The 10,067-nt window shown below is 35.5% G+C and overlaps 1 non-coding gene and 1 pseudogene across 1 annotated transcript; both read left to right on the plus strand.

The window, feature by feature from the left end:
* Positions 1 to 3,404: 3,404 nt before the first annotated feature.
* On the plus strand, positions 3,405 to 3,489 carry LOC132058676 (small nucleolar RNA R44/J54/Z268 family). The gene has a single exon (XR_009415395.1). It is a non-coding gene; the product is annotated as a small nucleolar RNA R44/J54/Z268 family (small nucleolar RNA).
* Positions 3,490 to 4,066: 577 nt separating this feature from the next.
* Positions 4,067 to 10,067, plus strand: LOC132057565 (DNA-(apurinic or apyrimidinic site) endonuclease-like; annotated as a pseudogene).

Genomic DNA, 10,067 nt, shown 5'->3' on the forward strand with positions numbered 1-10,067 from the left:
TTTGAACAAAATTTTAACTTCAATTTGAATTTGAATTTTTCATTTTAAATCTCAAATTCACCTAAAAGGTAGGATTTCAATTTCTAGTTCGTGATTTCAATTTTTATAAAATTTAATACTCGTCTCATAAGTGTATGTTTGGCAAAAACTGGACCATAATTTTAAATTTTGCAAGAAAAAGATTCATGCTTGATGTGAAGGGATTGTTTGTACGATATAGAAGGATTTTATTAAAGAATAACTAGTTATTACTATTGTTGATGTATGGACCAGTGGATCTCTGTAAAACTATGTGAATTTGAAAGCTTGTTATAACATGTAATCATAAGCATTTATTTATACAAGGAACATGAAAATATGTGATTTATTAATGCGGCGCCTTATGATATTATGATATTTTATTTATGAACTATGATTTGCTTATTTGGTAAGATTGTAAAATGAGGATGCCTTGGTCTAGCCCAAAGAGATCCCAACAGATTTTATATGTCAAGGAAATTCGTAACATGTCACATAAAAGCACAAATTTCTGTTATGCGCAGGGTTAGAGAAGGACAAGGCCTCATGAACTTATTGTGTGAACCCCTCATCTTACATTTCTACAAAAATTATTTGCATGATTTAAATTCATGTCCTTCTTGTGAAGAAATAAAGTTGATTTTTTGGAGGTACAAAAAATTCTAGATATTTAGTAAGAGATCTAGAATAGTCTAGTGTAGGATCTTGGATAATTATATTAAAGAAAAGTCTAGATATTCTAGAGTAATGGTAGAAAATAAAGTTTACTAGATTTTCTTGTAGATGTATCTAGAATTCTATCTAGAACCATCCCTAGACAAGTATAAATAGGGGTGGCCTTGAACATTTGTAATCAACCCAAGTTAACCCAATTGATAGTCATTCAAGCCAATTCAAGAAAGTCTTCTTCCATTACAAAGTTCTCCTTTCCAAAGCTTTCTCTTCTTTAGTTGAATCTTCCGATCTTAGTAACGATCTTGGGCTAGCAGAAGGTTTCTCCGATTTACTTTTCTTCTGCTATATTTCTCTACATGGTATCAGAGCCATAGCCACAGGTTGGCTTCTGGATTTTATTTCAGGATCGGGTTAGTGATAGATTCAACTGGTTTCTCTAAATAGATTTAAGCGGCCGTGTTAATGGACTGGGGATGGAGTTGTTGAATCAGTCCAATTACAAGGTATGGAAGACATGTATGGAGTCATACCTCGTGGGCGAGGATTTGTGGGATGTTGTTAATGGGAGTGACACAAATCCTCCCACCGACAGACCGGAAAATGGTAACGGATATAAGAAGTGGAAGCAGATTAATGCAAAGGCGAAATTCATCCTAAAGAGGTCCATCTCACACAACTTGTTTGTTCATATTATAAGGTGCAAATCAGCTCATGAAATTTGGAGGACCTTTGATCGTTTGTTCAACAAGAAAGGATGAATCCCGGCTGCAAATATTGGAGAATGAATTGGTGAACACCACTCAAGGTAATCTTTCTATTGCCGAGTACTTTTTGAGGATTAAGAACTTATGTTCAGAGATCTCTTTATTAAATCCGGATGAGGCTATCTCCGAAGCACGAATGAGAAGAATTATCATTCGTGGTTTGAAGTCAGAATATATTCCTTTTGTTACATCAATTCAAGGATGGGCTCAACAACCATCCTTGGAGCAGTTTGCGAATTTATTGTCATTACAGGAGCTACTAGCCAAACAGATGGCTAGTGTATGTTTTAATGAAGGGGAAGGAAATGCACTTATAGCTAACAAGAAGAATTTTAAAGGAAGACAAAAGCAAAGCGGCTCAAGAGAGATAACACATTCTCAATTCTACGAGGGGTCAAGCTCGTCAAGACAGAAGGAGAATTCTTCTAATCATACAGGAAGAAGTCTACTAAATGTTACCGATGTGGTGAAATAGGACACATAAAAAGATAATGCCGAACAAAAGAGAGCAATATGGCTAAATTGAGAAAGTTGCCGAAGAAGAAGAAGACTGGGGAAGGTGCTTCATAGCTGAAACTCGAGCAATAGATGCCTTAGCTTCCCTCAATTTTGAAAAAGACTGGATCGTGAATTCAGGAGATAATACAGTCCATCACGTGGAGAAAGAATGCATTGGTGTCATCAACAAAAAGCAAGAATATTCTGAAGACGTTCAGACTGGTGACGTGGTAGCTGCCATCGAGGAAATCAACGAAGCAGATCCTGAAATTGGTAATAAAAGTCTGGACGTGGAGGATGTTGAAGTAGAACCTCAGCATGAAGTGTCTGAAACTATATATGGCAACGGGGACCATTTCGGAGAAAGCATTGAGGGAGTTGTAGTGGAAGTTGAAGTCTCTGGTCAATCATCTGCCGTACAGAGTCAATCACTAGCTCAGATCAAATACTGGAAGCCGATGGAGAAGCCGGCGGTCAAATAAATGAAGAGGTTGACCTTGAAGGATCAATTTCATAAGGAGATACAAGCAGTATGATTTTTGGAAGCTCTGAAGCTGCCAAACAATTTATTGAGGAGCTGGAAGGGAATGTAATGGTGGATCCTATGTTGGTGTTGAGTCTTTGAAGGGTATTCATGGTCAGATCGTCATCGACTCAGATGGTTCTCCAGATAACACAATTGTCAAGGAGCTAAGAGAAAGGGGGAGTCTGGAAACTCAAGAATGTGAAACTCAACATGAAGATGATTCACATGGTTCGCAAAGGCCAAAAAGAAATATTATCAAGTCTGGCCGTAACAGAGATGAAAATTTTATCAAGACGTATTCATGTTTCTTTGGAGGCCCAATTATTAGCGGAAAATCATCATCATTTGAAGAAGGAAGAAGTGTTGAGAAAACATTGTTGAGATCTTCACCATGGCACGCTCAAAAGCTTCGTCTGAGTTCTTCCACGACAAGTTCAGGATAGTTTCCAAAACATCACTTTAAGGGGGAGTGTGAAGAAATAAAGTTGATTTTTTGGAGGTACAAAAAATCTTAGATATTTAGTAAGAGATCTAGAATAGTCTAGTGTAGGATCTTGGATAATTATATTAAAGAAAAGTCTAGATATTCTAGAGTAGTGGTAGAAGATAAAGTTTACTAGATTTTTCTTATAGTTGTATCAGAATTCTTATCTAACCATCCTAGACAAGTATAAATAGGAGTGGCTCAACATTTGTAATCAACCCAAGTTAACCCAATTGAAAGTCATTCAAGCCAATTCAAGAAAGTCTTCTTCCATTACAAAGTTCTTCTTTCCAAAGCTTCCTCTTCTTTAGTTGAATCTTTCGATCTTAGTTAACGATCTTGGGCTAGCAGAAAGTCTCTCTGATTTACCTTTTCTTCTGCTATATTTCTCTACACTTCTAAATTTACTGTTACATCAAACCTTACCCCTTTTATTAGGGTTGCAATGACGATAGAACAGCCTGGGACATCAGCACCCCACTGGGGGAATGATGATTTGTCGATGGAAATCTCTCTGATGCGCATTTTTGTGTGTGAAAAAAAAAAAAAAAACCTTTTATTAAGGTTAGATAATAGTAACTAATTTGAAGCGAGACACTGGAAAAAAAAAATATACCAAAATTACTAGAGAATAAGTACGAGGAAAAGAATTTATTAGAGAGAGACAATAGGGACAATTGGATGCAAAGGAACATACGAATACAATATTTAGTTTGAAAATGAGATTGAAATTACATCGCAACTAATAAATAAGAAGCTCTTTAAAATAATTTTTTTTTTACTATAAAGTATGAGGTATTCACCTTCTCTTCATTCAATAGTCTTACCCATAAGAAAATATACCAGTTTGCACGTCCGTTTATTATGAATTAGAATTTAAATCATCTATCCCGATTTTGTGTGACACATTATTTTAGTTTGTTCAAAAAAGAATATCATCATTTTATATTTAAAAATAATTTAACTTTAATATTCTGATTTTACCCTTAATGCGATATTTATAGTCCTATCAATGTCTCAAGAGTTGTTTAGTGCCAAAAATTACTTTTCAAATTACATGCCTAATGAAACAATATCATATAAATTGGGACTGAGATAGTAATGTATTACGTAACATGGAATGCTAATAGCTTTCTTCTTTGAATTAAGAATAACTGGCCAGAGTTCACCAAGTTCATTGAGAGTCTTGATCCTGATGTCATTGCCGTACAGGTTCTTCAATTATGCCTTTGTTTTATGCTGCTGCTAAGTGTTATTAATGGTCTAATTGCTTTGCCATTGTGTTAGAAAAAAAGGGACACTTGGATTATTGATACGTTAAGAAAGTCGAGAAATTTAGGATACTTTTCATCAAGTTGAATAAAGGGGGTGCTAATTATCTTTCTTTTGTACACTGCTTTATGATTATTGCCTGTAGACTTGCCTTGCCTTGTATTGAGTTTTTTCAATGCCAAAATGCTGTTTGGTGATGATTAGAAGGATAGGAAAGATCTTTGAATGAGTGTTGCAAACTGGAAACGAGGTGGAAAGCAAGAGCTTTGATGATTAGAAGTTTGAAAACACACAGAAAACATAGAAGGATTACACAGGGAAGAAGCAAAAACTAGAGGAAAGAAATCGAGTGCTGATATTTGAAGCGATCAGTCCTTATGTGATCTTTTGACAGATACCTTTCCTATCTGTCACATCGTAAGAAGGGCTGCAAATACATCTCCCAAAAGATGATACCAGTTCTTCCGTGAAGAAAAACTGGTAATCGTTGCTACCTTGCTGGTCATGTTATTAAAGTAATTTGGATGACCATTTCCAAGCACCTCATATCTTTTTCGGGGCGTCCGAAGATTCGATTATTTTTGTATGATTTCTCTTGCACTGCCCTTCCCAATGGGTTTCGAAGATAAAAATCCTCAGCATACGTATATATTGCACTATCACAAATAATCCTAAATTCAATGCTTGTTTTTTTTGTTTCCTTAGAAAATCTCATTTCAAGTTGTTTGCTGTGACTAAAGTGACAGACAGGATTCCATGAGTTAATATTGAGAAAAATATTTGTTCACTTCTTATTTTGTGATAATGAGGTTGTGGTGCTTTTTCATTGGGTTTATTTTCCCATCCTGCAGGTGGTGACGCTAGCCGTATCAAGTCCACCATTCAAAATTTTTAATGTTTGGTGGTTTCTTTCGGACTCAAAATATGCTGGAACTGCAGTATTCATCAAAAAGTGTTTTCACCAAAGAAGGTTTCCTTTTCACTTGATGCAACAGGTGCTTATAAGTAGATAATTTTTTTTTAAATGATTTCTTTTCTAAAGGAAAAATCATGATGAAGGTGTGCAGCATTTATGTTATGTACATTAAATACAATAAAACCGGCTCTTGATGCCCTAGGAGATTCACACAATGATGAAGCTTTTTTTTTTTTGAAATGAGAAGCACCCTTTGTACTCCTGCCCCTCCCGACAGCGGTGGAAGAGGAAAACAATATATATCAATCAATTGATGCTTCAATTTGATCTGTGAAATGTTGGTTAAAGAAGTATTTTCTGGGATATTCTATCATATTCTGTGGATGTCCTATCATGATGTTCAGTCTGGTTTAGAGGATGAAGAAAAAGAAACTTGGAAGCAGAAGTAATTTGTTTCTCTGGTTGGAGATGACTTTCAACTTATGCAGTTTCAAGTACACCTTTTTCCCTTGCAGTTTTATTGGTCTGATGGGGTTACCCTTTTACTCTTATCAGTTTCGGTTTTTTTCTTTTCTAAACAAGCTGAAAATTCAGGAGATTGACAGGTGTGTCGTCATCTTCTGCTAAAGGTTGTGACACCGTATTGTGCAGCTGCTTGACAAGATTTTTCCCATTTAGCCAATAAAAAGATGCCTACTTATTCGGTGTAGGTCACTTTGGATATTGCTTTAGAAGTATGTTCCTAGTCGCCATACATATGGTGATTGTGGTGACTTAAACAGACCTTCAAAGAAATGAAAGGCATTAATATTTATGTATTTCAAGGACGTCTTGGGCGACTCGTTTTAAAATACTGTATTTGTGATGATAACTTTTTTTTTTTTTTTTGCTTACCAATATAGGCTTTTTCTAATATAGGATCATTATCATGTTTATATCTGGAACTACTTAAAGTAAAGAAGATTTCTATTGGTTTTTGTGTCTTATGAGTGTGAAATTTTAGCTTCTACAAGCCCCATTCTTGAAAATGTGTCACCAACACCCCCTCCCTCTCTCTCTTCCCTGTTTGCCTAAGTTATGTGCTTGATTCAACTGGCTAAGGCAGATAATAAGCTTGAGAAATGTTTGTATTCTTAGGTTCTAAGCATGAACAAGATGGTCGAGTTATTTTGGCTGAATTTGAGTCATTCCGAATATTAAGCACATATGTGCCAAACAATGGCTGGAAAGACGAGGAATCTTCATTTCAGAGGAGAAGAAAATGGGATAAAAGAATGCTAGAGTTTGTTCTTGCAACTTCAGATAAACCCCTGATTTGGTGTGGTGATCTTAATGAAAGGTACAGTTCTGTTTATTTTTGATATTTTTCACTTTAGTAGATGGTTTTATTTTATGTACTTGTTGTACTTGATTACATAATTCTTCTTCTGTTACCTCCTTTTCCTTTTCCTGTTCTTTTTTGTCTCCCTTTATGTTATCTTTGAAAATGTGAGGATCATTGGGTTGCTAGCAAATTATCATGAATACTCTTAGAGTCTCGGTCAAAAGGATGAGTTGTTTCTTGATGTTATAATTGCAAACAGTTATAAAGTCATAATGTTTTGATCAGCTGCAGTTTCATTACTTCTGAATTTTGACAGTAAAAATTGACACTATATTATACATTCGAAACATGTTCAGGAAATTTCTATGATACTCATCCTTTTTCTTGAATGTCTTCCCTGCAGTCATGAAGATATTGATGTTAAGTCATCCAGAAGTGCAGCCAAGCTCCATGGTCACGTTCCACCAAACAAAGAGGTAATATGCTATCATGACATCAATATTTCTTTATTTGTCAATCAACACTGTATACTAAATACTACAATGACTTCATCATTCTGCTGTGTCTATATTCCCTTTCCTCCTGAAGACTGCCTGATGTCTTCAACCATGTGACCGGATCCTTTTTCTTTTCCCCCGTTGGGTTGTAACTCCTTGCTCTGCATTGTTAAGCTTTTTGCTCGATCTAGTGTTATCGATGGACCCATGTCTGTGTGGTGTGATTGAAGGAACTGAAGTCAATATCGTTAAAACTGATGATATTCGCTTCAATTCCTTCAATCATGCCACACATATATAGGTTATCCTTATAAAAAGAAAGTAAATATGGTTAAAACTCAATTGTGATGGCAGTGTATGTGTATTTGTTGATGTTTTTGGAGGCAGAAAAAAAGGGGTATTTTGGGTCTTTTTGGTTCTTTGTAATTACTGATGCTTCTTTGTGACTCTTTTTGGAGGTCCAAAAAGAGAGGGAGAGGGGGAGGCAGTAATTTGATTGTCGGTGAGAAAGGAGAGAGTAGAGCCCTGTCATGTCAGGAATTTGTTTATAGTCGCGTCTATTGTCATGTCAACAAGGTTGAGACTTCCGGGAAATAACTTTAAATTGGAAAGGCAATGCTCCAGCTGAACTGACCGCTGGTGAACAAGATGAGTATACTAGGGCACTTGAGAGAACCATGTCGAAGGAACTCGGCAAAATGACCAGTTAACCTCAGGAGACGGGATGCTATCACTAATAACCTGACAATGCTAGTAATCCAATTGTTGAATCAAGATGGACCTGTAGTAATCTCTAGCTGAAAAAAAACGTAGTTTGTAAAATAATTTCTTCTGTTTCTAGTATTTGATACTTTTCAGTTGTTTGTATAAACAATATTACCACTAGTAAATAAGCTGTAATCTTCGGTATGAATAGCCCATGGTTTTAGATGAATAGAGTGTTTGTGAAATAGAAGTCTTACTGAAAAAACAACAGATCCGTCAGTCTGAAAGGGTTTTTCTATAAGAAGAGAAGCTACCTGATGGTGCTTGGCAGTCAGTTACAACTTAAAAATTATTGTTATTTCGTGGTGTTCTACTAAACTTAGCTTCCTGGATAATGGAAAAGTGGAGGTTTTCATGGTAATATCTGCTTATGTTTCCTGAATTTGCTTTCCTACTTGGTTGTTCGTCATGTGATGTTGCGTAAACTTTATAGGATAGGTTCCAATAAGTCCTGGATGAGATTGAAGCAGCATGTAAAATAATTTAAATAGCATTCACTTTGTGGTTATGTCTAACATTCTGACTATAAGTTATCATGCAGGATTGTGGTCAACCTGGATTTACCCTGGCTGAGAGGAGGAGGTTTGGTGCCATATTAAAAGAGTATGTAAATCAATTCATACTTCTGAATTGCTTAATATGTCATATATGTTTGTGCCACATGAGCTAATGGTTTGCTGTCAGTTATGATTGTTGTGATACTATGTGAAATGACTAATAGCTTCTACCAGTCCACTTTTTTGATAATAGAAAGTGGTTATCACTTTTTAGGGATTATATTTCTTCTTTTCTGTTGGTATATTTGTAACACTATGAGAATAAATCTGCAATTCTTTTTCTCCTCTTCGCTCTTTGCTGATGCTAGACGTCACTAATGCTTCTTTTAGTGCTACAGAGTAATAAATGTAACAATTCTATCTTGAAATGTTCTGAAAACTTCATCTCAACTGAAGTTAGGGTCAAGGGCATCAGATGCCTTTAGATTTTTCATATTTCAGATTATAGAATCCAGGGGTTGGGGGCGCGGGAAGGGGGGAGATTGGAGCACTGATGAATTTGAATGATTTGTTGGAAATTCATCACCTTCTTCTGTCTAGATATTGAACTTTTTTTTTGGAACTTTGAGATGTGTGTTTTACAAATTTATAATTTAACCGGCGATCTAAATCAAATGTAAATGATGGTTAGTGTTGGAAGCACGAAAGAAGCTCGCATGATTGCATAATGTTGTTCAAAATCTCGCGTGGCTATGTGATGTAAGCTGATGCAAGATTAATTTGAGAAGAAATGATCACTTGGGAAAAGCTTAAAATTGTTGCAGAAAAGGAAGCTAGTTAACAATGAGCAAGTGAATACGAGGAAAGTAGATTATATTGAATTGGATGTTTAGTCTTATGAATCAATTTCTTTCAAGTTAAATTTTCATTGGATAGAACCTGTATATTGTCATTCCATTGACTGGTTGTGTACTGTTATGTGATAATCCTTTCTATTTTCTGGTATACTCCTTGTTATATGGACTTCTTTTAGCCTTCTTTTAATGAAATCATTATTTTATTTGAAAATAAAGTGATAATCATATTTCTCAGAGGAAAGCTTGTTGATGCATGTAGATTTCTTCACTAGGACAAGAACATGGAATGTGGCTTCTCGTGGTCGGGAAATCCTATTGGGAAGTAAGTTATTTAAAGTAGTACATTCATAACTCAGAAGACTTTCCATGGAAACATGCTCTAATAAAATTAGTTTGTTCCACTACCATCAAGTTATTTGTTCTTGTCTTTGGTCCTTTGTAGGGACTGATGGTCCTAATAAGTGATGATAGCGTTACTTGCAGTATCGTGGGAAAAGGATGAGGATAGATTACTTTATTGTCTCTGAGAAATTGAAAGACAGGATTGTTTCACGCGACATGCATGGACGAGGGATCGCATTGGATGGTAAGTTAATCTCAAAATGAAACAATACATGAACCTAATGGCTGCCAAGAAATTGCCAAAAAGAAGTGAATATTGTGACGTCAAACATTTATTACTCAATGATCATCATAATTGTAACACTTAAGCGAGATTTTAGTTCTTCATGTTTAGGCCTAATCCAAAAACTGAAATTAATAGTAGGATCTTATGTTTCCTTATATAAACCAGTAGCATATGTTCAGAGTTTACTGTGTGATACTAACTTATGACCTGGTAGGAATGGAATTAAAGTTTCATGTATGGGAAACATATACTGAAGTTTCACATGCAGCTCGCATTATTATCATTAACTGTGATTAGTTTTCTTCTTCATGCCTGTTATTGCCTTTTGTGCTGAGTATCTAAAACT

This window comes from Lycium ferocissimum, chromosome 5 (genome assembly GCF_029784015.1).
Source record: "Lycium ferocissimum isolate CSIRO_LF1 chromosome 5, AGI_CSIRO_Lferr_CH_V1, whole genome shotgun sequence".
Taxonomy (NCBI): Eukaryota; Viridiplantae; Streptophyta; class Magnoliopsida; order Solanales; family Solanaceae; genus Lycium; species Lycium ferocissimum.